Source organism: Podarcis gaigeae, assembly GCF_964106915.1.
Source record: "Podarcis gaigeae genome assembly, chromosome: 5".
NCBI classification, from domain to species: domain Eukaryota; kingdom Metazoa; phylum Chordata; class Lepidosauria; order Squamata; family Lacertidae; genus Podarcis; species Podarcis gaigeae.
Genome location: NC_139681.1, coordinates 34,092,834 through 34,117,801, shown reverse-complemented (window position 1 = coordinate 34,117,801; position 24,968 = coordinate 34,092,834). Strand labels below are relative to the sequence as shown.

Sequence of the window (24,968 nt, the reverse complement as noted above, 5' to 3'; positions counted from 1 at the left end):
TCTGAAGCAGGGGCAGGAACTTTATTAATAAACATGCAATCTACTTATAAACAAACACTGTAAGCAACTAATACTTATAGTTTACTGTAGATATTATGGTGGTTAATTTTTAATCAGTAAAAACTCTTTTGTCAATCCAATGAGCCCGTATCCCTCCCTCTTGAACCTTGCTACACAGCAAGATGAAAAGTGGATCCTGCAGCTATATATCTTTATACCTGGGCTGCCTAACCTGTGGTCCCCCTGATGCTTTTAGACTTCAGCTCCCATCAACACTAGCTTGCATGGCCAATGGTCCAAGAGGATAATCCAATGGTTTTTGGAGAGCAAGAGATTATCCACCCCTGCTCTAGACACACCTTCTGAAGGCAAGCTGAACCAAGACTTATCCATATCTCCAGAAACTTAATCAGGTTGAGGACCAGTGCTTTTTTCAGGGGGTACTCAAGTATATGCAGTACCAGCACCTCTTTTTTGTTGCTAAAAAGTGTGGCACTTACTGTAACAACTTCATGAGGAGTACCAGTGCCTATTTTTCTAGGGAAAAAACACTGGTGAGTTCAATAAGCCATACTTAGTAGGGATGTTGCTAAAGTTCAGGTGATAGGCTGTTAACATGGAGCCTTTCTAAGCAGAACAAAGTGGTGTCATCATTTGGCTAAGTTCTGCATTCTCCATCATGTTCCACAAGCCATTTTTGGGTGAAAAAGCTGGGCCGCTGTTTGGAGATTATGAGGTGCTTGTCTGTTAATTACATTTTTATGCCACTTAAGATACATGATCCCAAAGTTCTTTACATAAGATGTTAAAACCAAAACACAGAAGTTATCCCAAAATAAAACAATGAAACAGTTACTGCCCTGTCTGAGGTGTTATATCTGAACTAAAGCTCAAGTGGTGCATCTTTCTAATATTTGTGAAATGAGCCAAGCAGGAGGGGTGGTAGTATTTTCTGCAGAATGGGGCTGTTAGGACATGCAGTGGTTTCCCCCCTACATTTTGATTTTTAGCAAAATATATTGAGTTGTATCCAACGGTATCGCTCAGTTAACAATAAGTCTTCCTTTGAGGAAGGAAGCAATTTTCAGGGATTCCCTCACCCCTCTAAATTAGCTCTGGAGTGCCCCTCAACTTTCTGGAGCAGATTTAGAAGTGGGGGACTGCAGATGACAGGGTGAATCATTAAGAGGAAGACAGAGGTGTTAGTGGTGACTTACATCCCTGTTTCTTCATGCTAGGATACTTGTGACACCAAAATGCAAAAAAATATGTAGGCCAGGAGAAATTCACATCAAAATGCTGGAGAATTTCCATGAATGATTCTTTTTTAAAAAAAATCAAATTAATGTGAAAATGTGTAGAATTGGAAAAACCAGAACCCAAGAAAAAGCAAAATTGAGAGATTTGTCTACTTTTGGATACCACTACTACTACCCAAAGCTCTAAACTGCAATTGCTGCAAAAATGGGAATCAGGATCTAAAACTCATCAAAATTAAGAACCCTAATAATTGACTCATGTTCTGAAACTATCAAGAGTGTCATTTTTCATTGTTTGAAAAGTGGAAAAGCAACGGAGAGTACAAAAAAAATATAACTGATGCAATCAATTCTAAACTCTTTCTAAACCTACTTAATGTTTGACTCCATTGTATATGCATGGGAATGTTTCTTGGGGGGTTGTATGGGGATTATTCGTTATGTACATTTTTAGAAACTGGAAAACAAAGAAAGAAGACAAAAGGGAAAGTAATGTGGAAGGAAAGGTGAAAAAGGAGGACTTGCAAATATATAGAACACTACACCAGCCTTTCCGTTTGCCAGTTTCATCTAAAGAAATTGCTATCTTTTGGAGTACAAGGTGGGAATAAGGGTAATTGAATTATGAGTCCCACGATAAAAGAGTGGTAATGACTTTGTTCTCTGCTTCCTTGACTTCTGCCCTCAGTTTATATAAAGCAGTATGACGTTATTACATTTTGTACACAAGACTCTCCTGAGACATTTGATTATATAACTATCCTAGTGATAGTGAGACTTGTCAGCTATTCAGGCTCCCACCCACCCACAAAGTTACTGAAATTGTTTATATAGTGACCTGAGGAGAACAGGATTTCTAATAGAGTCAGAGGGTAACAAAAAAAGAGGTACATTGCATATTGTCAGCAGATTCCGCAGTCCAATTTCTCATAAACTTTGCAAACTAGAACCTCCTTCTAAATTTACTTTAGCTCCTGAGTTCTGCCCCCCCCCCATCCATTGACAGCCATCACCTTGCAGGTAAATGCACATAATTGTTGTTGTTGTTAATTTATATATTGAATTTGCAACTAAACATGTCTCTCTCATATCAGTCCCTACAGACACAGCAGGCGCTGTAACCTTCCAACAGTTTGATTTCTCCATTGTCCCAAAGCACACTCCTCCATTGTCTCCTGAGACAAAGGTCAACGATGTTGAATTTGTTAATTGCTTTATCTTGCTCAGGGGAACCCAAAGCAACCTACAACAAATCAAACAAATGGACAAAAATCACCTCACACTGATACATTAAAACCAAGAGGAAAAAGAAAAACCTCACTCAGAAGGAACTCCTGGATTCCCTCTGAAAGTCAGTCAGTCAGAAGCACAGATAGAACCTGAGATGGCTGGGGCTTTCTATATATGCCTTGCCTCTCTGCAACTTGCACGGTTAGCATGCTTAGCAGGAAGAAATGTGGGGTCCTTCACTGCCCATCATTGGCCTACTCTCTTTTGCAGAATTCTTGAGTACCGTATTTTTCGCTCCATAAGATGCACCTGACCAAAAAGACGCACCTAGTTTTTAGAGGAGGGAAACAAGAAAAAAAATATTCTGAATGAAACAGTGGATGTATGATTTTTGTGGTTCATGCTATGGCCACAGACATGTGATTTGACGGTGAGTTTGGGGTAGCCCAATACAAAAATCCTGAGAATCCATGTGGATCTGTGCTTTGTAACCACGTCTTTGTGCCACTGTGGCCCCAGGCAACAGTGGATGCGTGACCTTTTTTTGGTGCAGGCTGTAGCCATGGACATGCTATGTGATCTGATGGTGAATTTGGGGTGACCCAATGTAAAAATCCTGGGCTTTTACCCCCCCTCCCAGGCAGCCTCCTTTATCCTAGCGTCCCTTATCTCTTTCCCGATCCCACCGATCAGCTGCTTCCTTTCAACACTCCCTTCCCTCTTGTTTGCCTTAGTGTCTTTTCCTTACCTAGAGCAGTTTTTTGCTCCTCCTTTTCTTCTAATTTCTCTCCTCATTGGTTTAGTCTTCCTGTCTCCTCTCCTGGCAAGTTTGCTGTCTTTACCTCCCTCCTCCCAGGCAGCCTCTTTTATTGCTAGTGTCCCTTATCTAGCTTCCGATCACTTGCGATCAGTGACTTTGTTTCAGCCCCCACTTCCGTCTTCCAAAAAAAAAGCATGATCTGCTTTTCGCCCCTGGGAAATTTGGCTCCAGGGACCACACATTCGCTCCATAAGAAGCACAAACATTTCTCCTTACTTTTTAGGAAGAAAAAAATGTGTCTTATGGAGCGAAGAATGGTATATTAAAGAGAGAAATAGTTAAGGCACCAATCCTGTTCATAGTCAACTGGGAGCAATCCTCAATGAGTGTAGAAGGGCTTATGCCTGAGAATATATGAATAAGGTTGGGCTGTGTGGCATTGTTTGAAAAGTGGTCCAATGTTTTATTAATAGCAGGAACTATTTGTCCTGCAATATTGATTTCAGCTGTGGTAAGAGAATGGATTTGAGCCAGAGTTGTTTTAATCTTACAACTCTGTCTGAATTCCAGGAATTATGTTTTTGGTAGTCTTCATTTTCACAGAGGATGTCTGAGGAGTGCATTTATATTAACTAAGCAGGCGGGGAAAGCATAATTTTAATGCATGCTGTTGTTTCAATTCCAGTGTGATAAGTCTGAGAAATGTCCTTAATTAACCTAACATTTATTTTTAATTGATGGAGGGCTAACTGGAACCATCTCTCTTTTATAGTGTAATCTCTCTTTAAATATCACTTATCTTTATAATTAAAAAACTTGCCAATTTTTTAAAAAAATGTAATAGAATTTAATGTAATAGAGAGAGCTGCCTCTTCCTCCAAAGAATGCCATAAGAAAAGTCATGGTCGTTTTGGATCCGTAAACCAAGTGATCTCACCAGTTAACCACAAAGACGAGGGCCTTTTCGGTGATGATGCTCCCTAGAACATGTTTCCTTGGTGCCTTCTTTGTGGGGTTGCTGCCAGATAAAGACCTCTCTGTTCACTCAGTTATTTTAAATAAACGATGTCTGGGCCTCTCTCTGGATTTTAACTTTGGAGGTGCAATTGGACTTGGTTTATGTTGTATTTATGTTATCTTCGATTTTATAGTTTGATGTCTTATTTGTGTTTACATTGTTTTCTTATATGTTACCCAGAGAACTTTGTGTTATGGGGAAGCATACAGATGTCATAAATAAATACCAACTGGACTCCAAGCCTTTCCAAATGAGACACTCTTAATATGTGTCCCAACTTTCTGAGCCAAAGTCCCAGTCCACAGCAATTCACAGTCTTTGAAACATGCATCTAGCATTCTTAACTTTCTTTACTATAAGGACCTTTAGAACTTCATCTTATATTGTTTGTGACCTATAGTCTCATGGGCACCATATTGCGGTTTCCTAGGGTCATTCAGTTGCTCCCCCTGGTAGAGCCTTTGCTTCACATCACTTCAATGAACTTAAGAAGAAAAGAACTCAGTGAAGCCAGGTCGTCCAAACATAGAAAGGTAAGCACTTATGTTTACTCCCTGTCAAAACCATGTCATTGATTGACTAACAGATGGTTGGTTGCAGCAAGCACAGCTAGGCTTTGTTTTCATCATACCCTTGTGCAGATGGCTACAATGTGAGCATAAGGAATTCATCGTGCTATCCTACTATTCCCTCCAGGTGTTGGTTATCCACCCATTTTCTTCATCAGCACAGGTCTCACTCCTCTCTGTTTGATGGATTCTACTCATGGTCCATTTCAGATGTGATCATGGCTGCTCTTACACCCATTATGTATCTGTCACCTTTATGTATCTGATGAAGTAGACTCTGCTCTGTGAAACCATAATAAATTAGTTAAGTCTGGAAGGTGTATGCAAGAACAACTTTTTGTAGAAAGTAGAGAATGTATTGATAACACAGCCAGGAAACACAGGAGAGTATTTGTGACAACTAAAAAACGTGATTGGGCAGGCTACTATATAGCACAAATCAAATTGGTGGTTTTTGTTTGTTTGTTTTTGTTTTAACACGAATAGGTGAAAAAGGGAGCTGCTACTAGATGCTATATTTCAATCTCTTTTTATGGCTAGGACTTGCAAACATGCCTGCTATAAAATTTTCACCGAAGTAGCTTTTTGAATAGAACTGCTTTCCCAAAAACATTGTTCCAAAAGACACCAGACTGCTGGATAAAGATGACCTTAATACTGTGTATAGGAAAATGGATGGCATTCAGAAGACATATATATATAATCACACAAAGTGACTGAATGCAAAACAAGATGAGTCCAGCACATACAGAAATCTGGGATTGTTGTAACGGATTCCATACAAAGATGACTGTCAGTTTTCGTGCAAGTAGAAAAGCAACATGGTCTCAACAGGAAAAACATTATTAACCTTATAGTTTGCAGCCAGAGCTCAGAAAGGTTTTGTTAAATTAAACTTTACTGAACTTCCTTCCACCCACCATCCACAGAGAATTCTAATACCATCTTACTGCATAGACAGACTCAGTGGAAAACAACGAAGTTACTGGAAAGCTAATTTTTCCCATTCAAATCCACAGATGGCAGCCCCACAGAGGAAAGGCTGCTATGGCAACCTTAGCTGGGTTTTTCTGAGAGATGTCCATTGTGGTGTCTTTTATTATGGGATTGCTGACTAATTGTGGACTGCAAGAGAGATGTTTGATGGGATGCTGAAGAGATGCATGCAGTGTTTAATGAGCTGAGATTAAGGAAAGTGATCTGTGCAATATAATATCGGCTGCAGAACACCAGGTGTGGAGGTGAGTGGGCCTGGGATTTTGATATTTTTACAGATGGTGAAAGGGAAATGGACTAAATCCTTTTCTTATTCAGCTTCCACTCTCCCCTGCCCTCCTCCTGCAGCATCAGACAGATGAAGATTTTCAAGAGTTAGTCCCACTTAATAGCTGGCAAGATCATTAAGTGGGTGAGGGCTGAAGTTAAAATTCCCTTTAAGGTTCTTTGCTAGGCCTGCATCTTAGAACAATCTGGACATGGGAAAAAGAAATTCAGCAACCTTGGGGTCTTCTCTCCCTCTGTTATCTCCCCATGGTTAAGCTTCTTTGAGACAGGGACCTATCTCTCTGTTTATGTCCTGAAGCACTATGTAATTTGATAGGTGCTTAGATAATAGATTCATGGAAGTGACTCAATTAAGGAGTAGCCAGTGTGGTGCCCAGTCTTCCAGATGTCATTGGGCAAACTCCCACAATCCCTGATCATTTGTAATGTTGGCTGGGCTGATGAGAGCTGTAGTTTTTTGCCCTGGTATATATTTTTCCAGCATGCAAAAGGCAAGGGCATGCATTTTCTTCCTTTCATCTTGATGGGGCTCAAATTCCTATTTCCTGCTTCCCTATAGAGTGAGCCACTGGTGGATGCTATCAGTGTGTGCCATGGCTCCTCTCTGACAAAAGGGTCTTGAACCTCTGTCCCAGGAAGGCTTTGACTGCTTCCTGCTGGTCCTCTGCCAGGACACGGGGATGCGTGTCCTGATTCTCCCTCCTCTTTGTTTGTGTGGAGTTCCAAGTCAGTGGTGGTGAGGAGAAAGAGACTTGAACCCATGTCTGGAAGGGTGCCTGGGAATTGCTGGCTGCATCACTGGGGCTGCTGGAGTAGGAGTTGTATTGATTTGTGATTATACATTGGGCGATTATACAGTGGAGTGTTTCTCAGGCATGTCCCCATTGTTGTGAGCTTATTGGCTACCTCTGTGAATGACAAGTGGGCATTGGTGGCAGCACAGTCCCTGATTGGTAAGTAGCAGAGGGATGCTGTATCTGTTATTTTTCTGCCATTTCTGGTTGCATGTGTCTTTCCTCCCCCCTCTCCTCCAATAAGCTGCCATTGGATTTGGCAACTGCTGCCTCTACATAGAAGCAACTTGTTTCTGGAACTGGTATATGTGAGCACAGGGTTGCTCTTCCCTTCCTGGAAATGTTTCCATTACCAAATGCCAAATCATATTGACATTCTGTATACACCTTGCCTTCCGATGATGCAGGATAAATGAGGACAAATGACTCATCTGAACAAGCTGTCACCTGTCTGCTTCCATAATTTACCTGCAGCACAGCAGAACTTGCATCGGAATCAGTTATATTTATTGCTGCCAACACAAAGGTCTTAGGACTGAAGGATTTCCATCTGACAGCTCGTATATGCAGCAGACCAAAATGTACAAGAAGACTATACTGAGGGATCAGGGCAAGAGAAGGGGGCATGTCTTTTATTACTTGCATCAATGGTTCCTGTGCGTGCTTCTTCTCAGATTCCTGTTATGCTTCTACCCTTGATGTGCAGTGTTGTCACAGAGTCAAGGCCAATTCATCAACTGGTTGTTATGAGATTGGCAAAACAGTGTTTTCCTCCTAAAGTCCAGCTGCATATATATATTAGGGCTATCTTATGCACTAAGCAGAATTATGTAGGAAAGGTTTCATACACTGTACCTGTCAGGGAACTGCCTTCAGAACAGGGGTGGGAAACAGAGGGGCAGTTGTGCTACAGGGAGCCTCCGAAAATCTTGCAAAGCAGTTCCTCTCCCGGTGATGAGGAAAACCCCACCTCCAGTGGGAAAGAGGTGAAAGGACCAGAGGAATCTGGTGGGAGCCTCCGCACCACTCCTGGCAAAGCCGGCCAGGAAGGAAGCACGCTCCTTCCGTTGCCCACCCTGCGCAGAAGTCTAAAGCGCAAAGAGGGAAGAAAACAGCTGGGCATAACGAGGCTTTTATGCTGGGGGAGGTCCAGGAAACAGGAACTCCCGGATTCTGCTAGCGATTGAGGCAGACATGAACTATGGGGTTCTGCACTGTAAATAGTTTGCACCTAAATAAAACCTGTAAAAGACAGGTTGGAGTCCTGCCTGGTTACTCATGAGCAACCACCCTTGCCATCTGACAGGACCATTTGGGCTGAAAGGTGTGGGGGGGATCACTCTCCCCCAGTGGTGTACAGTGAAATTTTGTTTAGGGGAACAGTTAGGGTCAGAGGTACCAACTTGCGAGGTGGGTACTTGGGAGGGGGCAACGTATGTGGTGTCGTCACGCACATGAACATTGCACCTCACTCCCTAAGCTGGGAAGAAGCTTCCTGGGTTTTGAGAAGGAGGTGCCAAGGGAACATTTAAGAGAGTAGCCTAGTCCCCTAGGCTCTCTCCCCAATTTTTTTTTATTGGCTTTTTGCATATGTACATCAATTTTCAATAAACTTATTTTTCATAGTCACACATTTTCTAGAGTCATTACATACAAGTATTACAACTAAGATCATGTCTGAAAATAAGTTATGAAATATACCATAAAATAAAAACAAATGAGTAATTCGCGCCAGTCTTCTAAACTAAACAAATCTGTTATCCAGCAGTGTGAAGATGACTCTGGCATGCCTAGATGCTTGTGAAAGCTCTCACTTTTGAATGGCTAGAATGTTGCCAATTGTACAAAAATTAAGAGACACGCCTGTTGTGATGCCCACTTTTTCTCTGTACAAAAACAAACACACCAATTGGCATGCTGGTCCTGGAAGATTGCTGCCCTAGGGCTTAAAATATGTTTTTTAGGATGTCCAATAAGTCCATCTACACCCCACATTTCTAATGTATTGGTCCTCCCAATGTAGCAAGATTTGGGGTGACATTTTTCACTTAATAAGAAGAAAAAATACTTTGAACATTTATGAAATGTGTGGCACAAGAGAAATAGAAAAAGGTCTGTAGCTTCAGTGCCGTAGGCTAGGGGTGCTGATCCTGCATTTTAATATACAACTTAAAATTAAACTCATTTTGAAATGATACAGTACTTGGGGGAGCTCATTTAATCTACCACATCAAAGGCACTGAAGATGTTCCAATATATTGAGGCTCAAGTGTGTGAAAGTGGTTTAGTTTTTGTGAGTGGTCAGCCACACATATATTCAAAGTTAGTCCTTTGATATCAAAGAGCTGGTCTTCCTTAATGGCTGTCCATCTGTAAAAGTAATTAACATTTGAGTAGAAGCTCCTAATCTGTTGGTCTCTAAAGTCATGGTGTTATATATCTTCACACACTTGTCTAAATGCAGAAGACATCAAATGATACAGCTAAATTTGGCCTCTTCCAGAAATATTCATTTTCAGAGGATCGAAAGTTCAGTACTGAAAATTAGCTAAACAGAGCTTGCAATTCAAAATAGCCTTTCCTGAAAGTAAGTCTCACTGAACTCAAAGGTGACTTACTTCTTAGTAGATGCCCATAGGATTGCATTGTATGACTGCATTACTAAACACACTTACAAGGGAACACACTTGCAAGGTCCCATTGAGCACAGTGAGTAAATTTGCATAGGATTATGCTGCCCGGTTGTAAACCTATACACATTTACTTCCAAAGGTGGTTGGTACTCACTAGACCTGGTGAAGCTGCTAGGAGGTCATGGGGTGTGACCTATGAGGTCATGGAATCACGATGGGGAGGGAAAAATAAAAGAAAATAGAATCTGGGACACAACCAGCATATTCAGGCCCACAAACAGACTTTTCATATGGCCCCTCAGCACATCTAATCTGTGGTTGCCTGCTGTAACAGACTGTAACAGCTGGGTGGGATGTTCAGGCAGGATGCAGTCCATGCTCTGCACATTGAGTTCTCATTTGAACCATCCAATGTTTTATAACAGCATTTTAAATATACCAGTGTGTTTTATAATCTTTCACCCTTACAACAACTTTGTAAAGTGGGTTGTAGTGCAACAAATGGAACTGTTTTAGAACCTTGGAGACAGAGCAGGAGCAGGAGGAGAATCTGGTGTAAGTTTTCCTGGGCTAGAGTCAGATGCTCATTGTTGGTAATCTATGCAAGTTTAGGTAGTAATACATTTGTTAGCCTTTAAAGTACTACTAGATTATTATGTCACTTCTGTCCAGAGTGACTGGAGCCACCCAGAGTGGGCTGGGGAAACCCAATCGGATGGGCAGGGTATAAATATATTATTATTATTATTATTATTATTATTATTATTATTATTATTATTATTACAGATAGGTAGCCGTGTTGGTCTGCCATAGTCAAAACAAAAAAAATTCCTTCCAGTAGCACCTTAAAGACCAACTAAGTTAGTTCTTGGTATGAGCTTTCGTGTGCATGCACACTTCTTCAGATACACACGAAAGCTCATACCAAGAACTAACTTAGTTGGTCTTTAAGGTGCTACTGGAAGGTATTATTATTATTATTATTATTATTATTATTATTATTATTATTATTATTATTTTACCCTTTTGTCTGATAGGATACTGGAGTAATGCACCCAATACCATCCAATGACCCTGTGGCAGAGAAGAGAAATGTTAAATTAGGTCCCTCTATCTTCTGGTGGGCTGGTTTTTTTCGGGGTGGCAGAGTGTAAAGGCAAGACTCTTGCCAATTGGTGTACTGAGAAGGAAGATGTGCAATCATGATTAAGAATTATGAGCCCCAGAAATAAATGACCCTAGCATGCACAAACCATACCCTTTATCGAATTGGACAGCCTTTTCTTCTGAATGTCAGAATGCAAGTGTCACTATATTCAATCAGAACTCAAAAGAGAAGGCAGCACAAAGGCACTCGGCTCACATGCTTCAGATTATCTCCTTGGGAAAATTCCCATCCTGCGAGTGCCATATTTAGAAAAGTCAGTCTGTGATAGAAGTTGCATTTACGAGACCTTATGGATTCAGACCTTACGTGCCTTTATTTTCGAGTCATATCGCAGCAAGGCTGTAATTGAAAATAGACATGAGTCAATGAATGAAGAGTTCAATATCCCAGTAAAGAAAAAGAGCACAAGGTTAGTATAATAAAGCAAGGATTAGAGGAAGGAGGACAGGGGGGAGCCTGAACAACCAAAGCAACAGCTGCAGATTTATGTAGTAAATGAAGTCATAGGAGAGATGCCAGTTTTAAAAAGATTAAAGCCGCAGTCTAAAGATACACACAAGCCTCCTGTTCTGTCGTAGGCTGCACTTGAAGTCCATAATTCCCCCCTCCCCATTTTGAGGGAAGAGTTTATTATTTATTGATTTAGCTGAAGTATTTTTATACCACCCTGCAGTCATATTCCCAGGGCAGTTTACGAAAAGAATAAAGCAATTAAAATGCAAATACTAAACACACACATGGACACAAACTGGCAGCCACAACATTGTTAAAACAAGAGAAAAAGCAATAAGCAAGATTAAAATCTATTTCAAATGCTATAGGGGCAGCTTGTGAAAAACAGTAGCTTGGAAGCCCCGTGGAGCTCAACCCTCTGGATCTGATTCTAAATATCCTGGTTTTGAATTATGGTGGATAAAGTGTGTTCTCCCTAAAATGAGAGCACGGGTTGCGGTGGGGGCTCCCAGGCCAGCCCTCTGTTGCCAGGCAGGTTAATGGTTATGGCCTGGCACAATGATTGGCTGACCGGGTTGCTGGGGCAAATTGCATGTAGCAAATTGGGTGGGTGGGACCTTAGGCTTTAAATATTGGAGCTCACTGCTTCTGCTTTCTCTTTTGCAATGTGCATCGGATCACCCGCCCGCCCACCCTGTGTTCCGGTTGACCTTGCTTTGCCTGTCATGGGGTCATCTGCCTTGGGGCAGGGGCCTAGTAGGAATTTTGCCATTTGGCTGATTGGCTGGTGCCATCTGGTTTTTGCCTACTACTTAGCAATTCATCACAACTTGTAAGGTTGCGGTTAGGCATTGGTTATAAAGATTGGTGGTGGAGGGGTCAGGATAGGCTGTGCCTGCCCCTCCAATGGTGCTGGAATCCTGGGGCTTGCCATGATTTCGTCCAATCCCTGAAATGGGACTACGGCCGGCAAGCCTTGGGGAGCTGGTTGGGTGAGCGGTGAGGGACTGTCGCTCAGCTCAACTGATCCCCAACATTGTTTTCCCTTCACTGGCGTCCGATGGAGTTCGGATAGTCAGTTCTGTCCCAGGCGGACAGAATTAACCAATGCCTAAGCAACCACTCACAGATTTTAATAAAGTTGTGGCCAAAATAGTGCTAAAAACCTTAAACTAAAATTATGTGTGATTTGTGAATTATTTTGAGGGGTGGCTTGGGGACCTCCACACACAAACCCAGTGTCAGTCAAAGGCAGCCAAAACAACACCAAGCTTACATACCTGCTGGATCAGGGGCTAGAAATGCTTAAAGAAGTCTGAAGCATTTCACCTAGTTAATATTAAAGGTGCAACTCAGGAACTAAACTGTGGTGTGAGTCTGGCTCTGAAGAGAGTAGGGTAGTGACAGGAAGAGTGAATAAGGAAATGATTAGTGCCATGTCAACTAAATATCCATCTCACCTGCTTGCATTTGGGGGCACAGCTGTGTTCACCCCAGTAACCAATTTTTATAATTTATTTACTGAATTTATAGCTCACCTTTTTCTCTAAGGAGCTCAAGGTGACTTACATGGTTGTCCTCCTCTTCCTTAAATCCTGTAAGGTGGGTTAGACTGAGAGACAGTGATCAGCACTAGGTCACCCACAGAGCTTCATGGCCAAGCGGGGATTAGAACTCTGGTCTCTCAGATCCTAATCTGACACGCTAGCCACTAGGCCACACTGACTATTTTGGAGTACATGGTGCTCCCCCTCATTTAATTGCCACAAGGAAGGACCCTGTGGGTTGCAATCCTGATCACATAGCAGATTTTCCCCATGGACAGTGCAGGGGTGGAAGAGAAGCTGGCAAGGGACACAACAGAGAGACAAGTCCCACTATCTCTCCAGACAATGCTACTTGCATGGAGACAAAAAATTAAAATGCCTCACTCCAGCTTGTATCGTGGTCATCATAGATGACTCTGTGAATGGGAGCATCTAATCCTCTAGAAATGTGGGTGCTATTTGGGCGCCTCAGGGGAAGACCATTCAAGTGAGCTTGTCTGAGCAACGCAGATTCTGATACCATCCCTAATAAAGAAACCTACTAGCCAAAATTTGAGCTTTCAACATTTTCTGAAGTACATACTCCCATTCCATTTTCCAGTCTGCAGACAGTGGCAAGCATAACTGTACAAAGAGCTAATAAAGCACATATTAGGCATTTTAAGTACTACTGAACATTATTCGCTATTGCAGCCCAAGAGCCTTGGTACCTCCAGACAAAAAGCTGCTTTCAAAGATGGCATGCCCACCCCGAGTCCTCAGCACAAACGTTCATCATGAAACCACCATGAACCTTTGCAACAAAATGCCCTCGTGCCCTTTTTCAAAAAGCTAGTTCAAAGAAGCAGAGCAGACTTGTGCTCATCATTTATTGATGTGGTGAAGGTCATTTCTGAGGAAGCTTCTGGTTTCAGTCAGCTCCCTTCCTTTCTTTCACACACAAATGCAAACTGTTGTTGAGTGTTTAGAAGGACCTTGGTGACATGAAAAGAAGAAGACAGATGGGTACGGGGGTTAAATTCCTGTTCCAGTTCACACTTCCCTTTCCTTCTTGTTTAGATAACAGGGGGTAGAGACGTTCTGTCAAGAACCATCACAACTTCGTTTCTCCCTTCCCTCAGTTGCCTTGATGCTGGGCCACTGTTCCTCTCCTCTCAACATGAGTTGCATCAGGAGAGGAGAACCTCCAGATGTTGTTGGATTGCAACTCTCATCAAACTATTGACCATGATGGTTGGGGTTGATGGGAGTTGTAGTTTAGCAACAACTAGAAGACTAAAGTTTCCCCACTCCTGAGCTACACTGTTCTACATCCATTCAGTTCAAGGGAGGTCCTCCATCATCTCAATTGGAGGTGTTTCATTAGACCAGGTGTGAGGAACCTTTAGTCCTCCAGACTTTGCTAAACTGCAACTCACATCATTCCTGGTCATTGGCCATGCGTGATGGGACTTGTAATTCAGCAACAACTGGAGGGCTAAATGTCCCCCACACCTTGTAGGTAAGGTTGCTTCTGTTTCCACCAACAGTAGGGTGTACAGCAGCATATCCCTCAACTGTCCCAATTAAATTTATTGAATCAGGGCATCCCATTTTTGGCATGCTCTCATGTGAGAACACGTTGTCCAAATAACGTGTTTTGGGGTGCCATACTCTCACACAGATCACATGACTCGCACGGGAGTATGGTCACAGAAGACACTGGTCTTGGTCTTCCACTGGGACATGTTGGAGAGTATGCAACAGGGCCTGGAAAAAGTCAGATCACTGAGGCTGCAAGCCTAACTTTCTATGGTGTAAGCCTTATTGAACTCATTGAAATGTGTTTTTGAGTAGATGTGTATAAGACTGCACTGCTAATGCTTCAGTGTGAGCTGGGGATGAGCCCACCAAAATAAGATCATTCTCTTACTTTTGGCAGGTTAAAGGGTAAGTAGGTTTTCAGGATGTGAAAATGGAAGGTTCAAGTTGAGCCGCAAGTCATTTTTGACCACCATGGCACTTTGGACTATAGTCTACAGCCCCATCCTTCAGGAAAAGGTCTTTAAGGCTTAAAGGGAAGCATCAATATTTTACTTCCAGTAACGTAACAGCAACTGAAAACATAATGAGAAAAAGCCAATAACCACTGCAATTTGTGCTTCATAAATTGTTTAGCGCTGCTACATTTTACGGGATTCAAATTTTAGGAACAGCTAGTGAAGCTTTACATATAGTGCCCTGGGCATTCTTCTAAATGTTTGCAAAGAAAGGCTTCTGCACTTCCTACCATTCTAAGCTATGAATAGGCTTCTTCAAGTAATTGGAAAATAATAGTGAAAATGAAGCCATAGTAATTGACATTTCTGCTCCTTTTGTCTTATTAAGAGAAAACTAATTTTGTTCCATGGAAAACCCATTGATAAACACCAAGTATTTTCAATTCAAATGTTGGCATGGGTTAAATTTTTAGATAATGGTGAACAATTTTAATACCCACTCCTGAGACTGATTACCAGTGGGTAGCAATGCATCTTTATATTAGCTTGAGGCATTGTATTTAAAAAATGCCTATCTAGATTGAACTCAATTTTTAATATTTATTTAATTTAATTTAATTTATGATATATCATTCGTAATTATTTCTCTACTTATAATGTACATAGTGTTGTATCGAGCTACTCAGAACCAACACATTGACATTAATGGACCTATACGAGTCCTGTTCTTATTTTGATAGTAGGTTTATCTGAATAGACTTAATATTGGCTACAACCCATAGTATCTGTTTCAGTGGAGAGGTTTATTCTGATTCTTAGGATGCATTCCAAACCATTTTATTGGCTGGGGAACAAATATTTTTGTGCATTAGCACAATGATACTTCAGATTGCAGTCCATCTTAATAACAGCTTTATTGGTGGTATGATACATTCTATTATTTGTGATTACTTTTGAAAGTCAACACTTTAATCTCATTAGCTGTTCATTGCTGAGTGGGTTCGGATTGGAAAACTAACACCTTGTCTGGGGAGCAAGATGCTGATGAAAAATATTAAAGATTACTGCAAAGAAAATTGACTGTCTTTTATAGTTAGATTCAGTTCAGTTCCTAGTTGAAACGGGATGGAAGATAGAAATTGAGCTGGACAGACACCTTTAAAATCAATGGTTATTTTTACAGATTCTGAAGGAAGGAAAATGGTAAAATATTTAGAAGAGTGTGCTAACTCGCATGGAAAAAAACCAACGTAAACCAAATTTGAACAATGTAGCTTTGCTTTAATCATCACAGATTTGCCTATTTATTTCAGGTTCCTTTAATGCTGCATAAAGTTCTGACTATTTCTGAGCTCACAGTGGATAAAGTTTAGCACAGAGTTAAGGTTACTTTGCTGAAATGCTTACTTCATTGTTTCTTAGTGTTTTACTTCAAAATCCTATGCATATTTACATGGAAAAAAGCCTCACTGGGATTACTCCCAGGTAAATGATTATAGGATTTCAGCTCCCATTGCTCTTATTTTTGTGCTCTGATTGTACACTGTGGATTTTACATGAATGGGAATGTAGACCTGGCTAGTTACATAGCAATACAGTTCTAAATGGGAACCACTCTTCAGATAATAAGCAGTCTATAAATGGAAATCATAAAAAGTAGAATTAATGAATGAATGGTGGTGCCCTGCTTTTCTAATAGGCACTCTAAGTGGATTGCAACGAATAGTGCATCATAATTCAAATAGCTTTTCTGAGATAAATTGGGACTCTTCACTATCCTCTGATGATGTTTGTTTGATTGATTTTATGTTTTGTGAGTTTAATGGTTCAGTGGTACTACTGTCATTTTCATTTATTGCCATTTCAAAAGGCAAAAACCAACAGGCCCCATTTTTTTGGCTGACTGGAACAACGAGTAGATTAAGGATAGTGGCTGAAACTCTAGCAGATGGGCTGAGCCTGGCTTACACAACAGAAAAGGCTGAAATTAGATGCTGCAAAGACTGTATGGATGGAACAGTCTAGCACCTCCTCCCCCTCCCTTCCACAATGTGATATGACCTCATCTGCTTGCAACATGACATCATTACATTGATAGTCTGTCCAGGCCTCCAAACAGCAGCCAATAAAGTGGAGCAGAGATGGAAAACTAACAACACAATAATGTAAACTCAACTGCTATTAGGTGTTGCGGGGAAAGAGAGAAGGAGGTAACAAGATGGGCGCTAGTCACATGACCACTGCACCATTTAATTTCAGGCTGGGGCCAGGTTATGAAGGTCAAAGTTCTTCTGCCAGGATCCCTATGAAACATATGCAACCAATATGGCTTTTGTACTGACCAGACCAGAAGATGGGCTAGCCTTCTCCCTTTTGCCTCACACAATGATTCTGTTGTCGGAATGCTGGTACCCACTTATCAGTGTACCATAACACCTATGTTTATCTATAGGACTGTGGTGTTCAGTCTTTCAACTGTTTTGTCTCCGACAATAGCCATTTAAATCTGGCTTCTTTCAAAGTCCCTCTCCTGGCGCTCTGAAGTGTATTGAATGTACTTTCAGACACATGGATGCACTGATTTAAATAGTTTGAAATGCCACCTTTTCAATTTATAATATCTACCTGTGTCTTCTTCTTCTTCAGTTTCCAGGGTGAAAGCCTTCTTACCCTCCTCCCTATTGTTTTTCACAAGTACTGATTAGCAGGAAGTTTGTGCTGAGTATAATAATTGGGGTAGATGAGATGCTGAAGAAGTCAAGAAAATGAACAGAAAAGCCAACGCTCTGATACGCGAATGACAGGGTGAAATTATGTCTTTATGCTTCTCTTGTGACAGGCAGGCTAAAAGGTGAGCTAATTTTGCAATATTCTTAGACACCTTTATGGTATTTTGCTGTAAAGACAGTTGTTCCTGTCAGACAAAAAAATATGTTATGAATATTCTGCACCACCACCACCTATCCTTTCAGATGAAAATTGCAGCTGCAACATGTCCGGTGGCAGTTCCCCCCTTTCTTCCATTTTTCTGTTGCCATAGCAATGCACGAGACACCAAAACTGCATCATCACACTTGCCTAGAGAAATACTTTCACTGTATTTAATGGAAGTTTTTGCTTTAACTAATCATCACTCTAACTAATCATCATTCCTTACATTTTCAATAAAAAATCCCTCACTTTAGCATTTTGTTTTTAACCCCAGGGGTATATTTTCTGTGAATAGAGAAGCTAACATAACAGAATGATATATTTTTAACAACAGCAAGAGGCACTTTTGTCAGCTATGAAACCTAAAACAGTATGAAATATAAGAGTTTCCATTTTCCTCACCAAATAGACCTTAATATTTTTGAGCAAGGGCTCAGAAATGTTTAGTTTCAGTCCTTGATTTTTGTGTCAATGGTATTTTGGAATTTGTGAATTATATTTGAACATTATATTTAAAAAATTCAAAATAGCGTACTAAAACAATCAATACATTTCCATAGCTACATGGCATCTATCGTAGAGGTCCTCAGACTTTATCTAGAAACGCCCATCCAAATGGAAGGAGGGTCTGAGTCCCCAAAGTTTCTAAAAGGTCATGCATGGATGTAATAATAAAAACAATTGTAATGAGATTTTGTGAAGAGAGCCTCTTTTTACTACCATGCAACCATAGTCAACTCCCCCGATACCCCTCGCTTTTAGAAACTGTATTGAAGCAATAAGCTACTTCTCTAACCTGCTGCTGTCTTTTGCTATATTGCTTTCCCTGGAATGCTCATGGCATCTTAATGATTAAAAAGAAAAATCTCTGCCTGCCTCCTCCTGTATCCATTCACTGACATTCAAATGACATGAATCTTTCCTACCAGTGGTTCCACTTACATTTCTCCCTCTTGTAGCAGAAACCTCTTTCATACCTCTTGCTTTGAGTCACCCTTCAGTGAAAAACGTATTGATAAGAATGTCGGCTGTCTCCTTAGTAGATGCTGCATAGGGGGGTGGTTGTGTTGGAGTGAAGATGAACTTGGCCTGCGGCGATGGAGGGAAGAGGCAGGGCTGGGATTAGCCAGCAAGGAAGGCCCCCTTTGTCAAAGAATGTTATGAAGAAGAAATAGTAGAGATGCCTCTGCCATGGTTATTCCCAGAGTTATTCTTTATTTTAGAGCTATTCAATGTCACTTTTAAATTTTCTTTAGGATTTGCGCTGAGGTCAAGATGCATGCAAATTTGCCATATGAATTCCAATTCCCTTTGTAATTTGCAGTGAAACTGGAACTCGTAGCATTTCTAATATCTGAAAAATATTTCGGCGATAACATTCAGCTGGGTACATGGAATCACTCTGTGGGGTTGGGGCTGGGCATTCAGCTAGCATTTAAAAGCATACTGAGCTAACTTGCACTTTTCAAAACAATATTCAAAAGTGAAACATGCAATCCTTCAAAATTTCCATTTCTCTGAATTTTGCGACGCAGCTCTGCAGCCCAGTAATGTGTACAAAAATGCATGCAGATGGGACTGAAATATAGTGGTAAGCAGGCCCATGGGTAACAGATGAAGGTGAAATGAACCACACCTTATGATCTACCACCTGAGGCACATTCCCCCCAATGCAATGTTATAGGACCGGCCCTGTCTATATTTTCATGGTGTTTTACTCTTGTCATCACCAGCCATCATTATCTTCAAGCTACCTTTCTATGCCAAACTGTTCATTTCCCAGAGTGAGGACTAACATACATTATTATTTTTTAGTAAGTGCAAATAGATTTGCTTTTAAATGCAAACTGAATTGAATTCCTCCCCCATTCTCTATTACTCAGTGTCTCAATATTTTACCTCGCTGTCCCTGTGTAGATATTATTAGCTTACAATATTTGTCTAAATATTTAGGGAGAAAGGGCATCCAAAAATACCTGAATATGACTGGCGTTTAAAATGACATATAGACAAGAGTAGACCATTAATTAGATCCACAAATGCCAGCTTTCATAAAAGATACCATGTATCACTTTTCTAGGCCTCCAAATAACAACACGCCAAACAACTATGGAAATATATATTCTTCCGGCAGTTTCCATAGCTTAAAAAAGGTTAAATGTGAAGCACAGGCCATTATGGAACTAACTTCTAGAGATGAAAGCATGAAGCATTGTTCCTAGAAGTCATTATTACCAGGCAGCAGAAAAGGATGTCCATCACATTAAAAACCTGTCACAGTTTTCTTTATGAGGAGCATTATTGGAAGCTGGTATTCCTGTTCCCCTTATATATATATATTTTTAAAAAGTCATTTTTCATCATATTTGTTAGCAATTTTTAAACTCTTCCTTCCTTCCATAGTACAGAATCCATCATTAGCAAGATACATATCTTTTATTGAGCGTCTTCTTATTTAGCACTCAACAGAGGTGCCTATTGTTTTAAACTCCTCTAAACATAAAGAGCACCCTGCAGTTGAGAGGGTGATGGTAAAAAAATAAAAACAAAAGCTTGCAAAATAAAAGACCCTTCTGGGAGTGTATTAGTGTATTTTTCATCAATGAACTTCAAGAGCAGCTTCCAAATTCAAAGGAAGCATTTAAATACAATCCTCATGTAAATAACAATAACAAATAAATGCATATGCATTTCAAATATATAAAATGCAAATGCAAATCCCATTAATCAAAATGGAACTGCTCCAATGGAACTGGCATTGCTCCAAATAAAGTCCCACCCCTTCAGTCCCTCCTAATCTATGTTACCCCTGCGCCGGCTAGTCAGTGCTTTCTGCCTCTCAGATTTCTGTTCTGCTACTCTACTCTCACTCTCTTGGTTTTGGGAGGGGGGATCAGGAATGCTTTCAAGAGATACTGAATCTGTTATTTGTCTCTCCTCTGGTGCTTCCCCTTCCTGCTGCTGCTGCTGCTGCTGCTCCAATATTTCCCAGCTTTTTCTCTTGGCAGTATCTGCACTATGCCCTTCTGCAAACCACTGTTCTAAATCTATACTGTCCTCCTCTTCTCGGGAAGGTATGGGGGGGTGATCACACAGGGTCCCTGGACATTTCACTGTCTATTGATCCCTGTGCCACCACATTATTTCTTGCTGCCACCAGTCAGGGTTAAATTGGAACATAAACTTTTGTTTATTTATTGCAGTTTAACAAGCATATGATTTCATAAACGGTATCAGTCAATTACAATCATGGAGTGCCTATCCAGACCTATAACGTCTGCCACCTGCTCTCACTCACTAAACCACTTCTCAGATATTTACTTGTCTTCCTAGCCCCTAACTATTCCTGACCCAGCTTATTTCACTACACTAGCTAAACCTACCCACAAACTCTATCCCAATTCATTCCCACTCCAACCAACCACCCAACTCCCAACAAACTCCTCCCTTTGCCCCTCCCAGAGCTGGTTTTATAGTCCCTCTGACTCGACCCCCCTCTGGGTCCTGATTGGGTAACCTGTTTAACTATTTCACCTCCAGGATTATTGTCATCAGGAATCACAAGACAGAGAAACCAGTAGGAGAACACTTCAATCTCCCAGGACATTCTATACAAGATCTCAAAGTAGCTGTTTTACTACAAAGGAATTTCAGAAATAGACTGGAAAGAGAAGCTGCTGAATTGCAACTTATTACCAAACTTAAAACCATGGAGAGACCTGGTCTGAACAAAGACATTGGATTCTTATCTCATTATACATGACAAAGCCATTTTTCACCTTCTCACCCCTTGCTTTTTCCTGTAAGACCTATTGCAGTCGTTAAGAGTCGTCAACAGGCTCATCACAGCTATCTGCCAATCACCCATTCCCACCACCCTTCTGAGTAATACCCCTCCCCACCTTCTCACTATATAGAAGGGTCTGGTAACTTCTGTTTCAGTGTATCTGAAGAAGTGTGCATGCACACGAAAGCTCAGACCAAGAACTAACTTAGTTGGTCTTTAAGGTGCTACTGGAAGAAATTTTGTTTTGTTTTGACTATGGCAGACCAACACAGCTACCTATCTGTAACATTTCCCTCATAATTTCACTGGAGTGAAATTTAACTGCAAGTCCAGTCATTCTGTGAGCAGAGTGGTGTGAGTAGGCACAATTTTGTCTGTTGCCTCACCCAGGGAATGCCTTGTGCAATATCTTCATTGTGTCCATTCTGCTGCCCATAAAGTTCCCCATTCACAGCAGGAACATATGAAGCTGCCTCCTACCATGTCAGACCATTGTTCCATTTACCTCAGTATTGTCTACACTGACCAGCAGTGGCTCTTCAGGGATTCAGGCAGGGCATATCTCACCATCCCACCTGGAGAAGTCAGGGATTGAACCTGGAACCTTTTGCATGCATTCAGCTATGGCCCTTCCTGCAACATGCACACACACAAAAAAAATCTCTTATGCTCATACCACACATACACACCATTCCTATATTACTCACATGATGAACAACTTTCTCACACTGGGTAATAGTTGACAAACACCAGTATAATGTTGCCTAGTAAAATGAGTTTTCGCTTCCCTAATTTCATAGATTGTAAATATACAACTGTCATGCAAGATTCCTTCTAATGACTAAAAACAACTTATGTGTATCAAGTATGCAAATTGATACAAAATGTTTTCCAATTAGACATGGACCAGTGTTGGTGGTGATATTAACAACCCAGCATTGAAACCAATTCAATCACTGACTTCTGCACTTGGGACTGGGTTTATGCCAGGGATCACTGGAGCTTGGTCCTGACTTTTTCTTTTCCCCCCAGTGTCAAGACTCAATCTCAGAACACAGAAGGTTTGAATGGATGTATTTGTCTATGACCACACACAGAGTGCAACTCCTCTATCACTTAGTAACTACAGAGTTTTCCCACTCATCAAATATTAGGGAAGGGCTTTCAGATCACCGAGTGTTTGTTTCCAGATAAAGGTGAGTCCTATCATCGCTTTCTCTAGAAATTAAGCACTACCAACACTCCCATTATAATTCTGAATGGACGAAATTCCTGGCACACGCTTCACTGAAGTCACACACCCCCAACTTCCCTTTTCCCACTGACAATGGTATATTAAAATGTGTCTGTCTTCATCAGTCATCACCCCACAGATGATACATCTTTACTCATTTCACATCACTTGTAGTTTATCTGAAAATAAAATTGCTTTGTCAGCTCTCTGATGATTGTCTCAGAGGACTTGTCTTCAGAGGCTCTCTTTCTGTGCTTGAATTTCTAAGCACAGTGGGCTGAACAGTACACATATCCAATAAAATTGACTTTCTCCCCTGTAATAGAGTAATCACTCCATGATTCTTTTTAGTCACCCTTGATATCAGCTTAGGGAATAGCATATTTGAGGGTGGATTCATTCAGCTAAGCCAGGAGCCCAATTTCTCTTTTTCACTTTGCTGTGCCATATCCATAAATGACTCACGCCAACCCTGGAAATTATACATGCCTACTGAAATAAATGAAACCCTCATTTTAAGCAGAAATGCTTAAAAAGATTTCCATTGAACCTTTTTGGCACAAAAATGAGCTTTTGGGAAACCCGACATGTTTCTTCAAAAGACATCTCAAAGCTTATCTTTTTCACACTATTAGGCTGCTGTTTCATTTCCATTTTTTTATTTTGTTAAATTACTCTTTTCCTTCTACCTGTAATTTGGGGATGTGATGACCTCACTGAGGACAAACTAAGGTGATTCAGAGTGAGGAACATGCCAATCATGAATGCTGCTGTCGCTCTGAATTAGCTCTGTTTGCCCTCAGTAAGGTCACTACAAAGGAAAATCTGGTTGGTGCTCTGTGACAATGTCACTATTGCTCAGAAGAAGGAGGGCAAATGGGGGACTGTGAAGAGGCTGACAAGAGGCTAGTACTACCTGGATGTCAAGTATGGTGGTGTAAAAGGCCTCAATATCTCCTGAGAATTAAACCACCAGTTTTTGCAGGTGGAGAAACTTCAACATTTCAGATCAGCTTGCTTAAAATAAGGTGTAGCATGGACAAGCAGTGTTGAGTGGACATTGTTCCTAGGACTAGCCTGCCACTAGTCTAGCTCCCTCAGTGAGGTCATTTCCTGTTACTGCCCATCGTGGACCTCTCAATACAATAGGAGACTGGGTTCAGGGTGGCAGCTGTAGGTCAGCACCAAGATTAGCCCACTTAGTGGCCACAGTAATAGCCCCCTGGCAGCGTTGTTGCTGCTGCTTAGTGGGAAGAGGACGGGCAAGGCAATGGCAAGGTCTGAATGCTGTGAGAGCACTGGTAGGAGTGCTGGGTTGCTTTTGCCAGTCTGCCAGTCCACTTGCTTTCTCACATATGGGGCTGATCACCAGCTGATGCCACTTTTTCCAGCTTTGGGAAAAGGCTGCTTACTCTCTTTGTGATCCAGCCTAGCTCTGGGTGGTAGCAGTCAGGGGTTGGCTCCATGCACCTCCAAATTCAAAGGGCAATGTATGATTCAGTCAGATGCCACCCCTCCCACCATTTCAGGGACTGAAACTGACCAAGCAAGCAGTTGAATCGCACATCAACACTGACTCAGGGCAGTATGAATGGTGCACACAGCTGTATCCTCTCTAGGACCTTGCAACTGCCCCTTGCCCACCCAACCCCCTCTAACTTTTGTTGCCTTCAACAACAATGCCACTCTACTTAGGGGTGGGGCCAGCCCTGGGATCAACCCTTAGCGTCTATAACTTGATGCCTAGTCGTCAATCTATCAAGCCATGAATTTCAGGAGAGAGGGCCCATATATATTTGTTCCCTTAAATTCTGTTCAATATTTCATGGACATCAGCCATTCCTTAAAATCCAATTTGTGCCAAGCTGTGTCCAGCAAATGATGTTAAGAATGCAGCACAGTCCTCTCCATTGGTGAGCAATGAAATATTAAGGCGAGCTCTGCTCCATACTAAAATGTAAAAGTAGGTTCTCGGAAGGGAGATATCGTCACACCTGTCCAATAATGTCACTTTCCCCCCCACTTTGAATTCCAGGTCAGGTAATGACTGTGCCCAGAACTGCCTGGAGGAAGTTATTAACTGCATTGTATAGTGACACTATCTGCAGTGCTGTAATGTTTCAATTAAAAGCTGCATTTAAAATTTTTCATGATCTAATAGGAAAGGAGAAAGAAAAGCAAATGCGGTGCAAGGCTGCCTTCTGTCACACACAGATTGGAACAACGCTGGGACATCTAATTTGTGCATATCAGTTGATCATACCGGGAAGAGTGGCAGAACCCAAAGCAACACAGAGCAAACCAACTAAAGCGATGACAAAT

General features: G+C 41.3%; 1 long non-coding RNA gene across 1 annotated transcript; it reads left to right on the top strand.

Annotated features, from left to right (window-relative positions):
- The first annotated feature begins 5,967 nt into the window (after positions 1-5,967).
- On the top strand, positions 5,968-22,523 carry LOC310845596. The gene is made up of 3 exons (XR_014564857.1): positions 5,968-6,077; positions 17,341-17,545; positions 22,445-22,523. It is a non-coding gene; the product is annotated as an uncharacterized lncRNA (long non-coding RNA).
- Positions 22,524-24,968: the final 2,445 nt, after the last annotated feature.